General features: G+C 37.2%; 1 non-coding gene across 1 annotated transcript; it reads left to right on the top strand.

The window, feature by feature from the left end:
* The first annotated feature begins 184 nt into the window (after positions 1–184).
* On the top strand, positions 185–256 carry TRNAR-CCU (transfer RNA arginine (anticodon CCU)). Its single transcript has one exon. It is a non-coding gene; the product is annotated as a tRNA-Arg (tRNA).
* Positions 257–1,056: the final 800 nt, after the last annotated feature.

The raw sequence follows: 1,056 nt of genomic DNA, 5'->3' as shown, positions 1-1,056 counted from the left end.
TAAGATTGGACATATTTCAGTGCAATGATAGGCATACCATAAAGTTTGATACATTTTACTCTTTTGTTGAAAGCATGCGCATGCGCGAGCACACTCACATACACATAGGCGTTTAACATTACATACATAAATGTAATATAACTCGTAGAAACTATTACATAATTCTATAAAAGAAACCTTACATGTTTCCGTGGTGCAGTGGTTAGCACGGTCGCCTCCTACGCGACAGACTCGGGTTCGATCCCCGACGGATACTACATCCATATCGTTTTATGCAGGAATATCTGCGTGCATCTCTATCTGCTTACCTACCCTTCCATATATCTTTCTACTTTTGTTTCTGTCTCTTTCTCCGGCGTTTACAGTGCGAAGGAGTATGAAGGAATTGGAACGTTTGATTTTGTATTTTTTTTTTCCATTTCTTTGGTTCATTGTTAGTGTTTATGCGCGTTTTCGTAATTTTGCTGTCAGTCTTCTCATAATCATATGATTGCATTTATATTAGAAGCAAAGACTGGGAGGAGGGAGAAGAGCACGAACAAGTGACGAAGAGAAAGAACGAAAAATCAAGACGGAGTAGGAAAAGGAGGAAGGATGGAAAGAGGCAAAAGATGAAGCAAATTTTTTTTTTATCTTGCTTAGTGTTGTCTTCGTTCCACTTTGCCTACTTCAGATAAGTACGATTTCATAGGAGAGAAGAATGGTCTCTTTTTACAGTAGCCTGATAATAACCTATATGTTTTGGAAGGTTTGTTGTCATTGTAGTTGACAGTGTCTTGAAATAATCAAATACTATTTTTGGTCCGTAATGAAATAAAAACACAAACTAGACAAACCAGGCAGTACAGCTACCAAGGTGTGAAATGCTACTACTGTTGCATTGTGACAGGTGGATCCTGTGGGAACCATATATACCTGTTTTATATCGTATGGGATGTAATTCTTGTTTACATTTCATTTCCTTTTCTGTTTGTACCATGTGAGATGAATTGTAATTCACCTTATAAGATTTCTTGTCCACATTACATTTTATTCTCTCTTCCCACGAAACTACTT

The sequence above is a fragment of the Penaeus vannamei genome, chromosome 24 (assembly GCF_042767895.1).
Source record: "Penaeus vannamei isolate JL-2024 chromosome 24, ASM4276789v1, whole genome shotgun sequence".
NCBI lineage: Eukaryota > Metazoa > Arthropoda > Malacostraca > Decapoda > Penaeidae > Penaeus > Penaeus vannamei.
The sequence above is the reverse complement of the archived record's forward strand: the minus strand, read 5'-3'. Positions and strand labels throughout refer to the sequence as shown.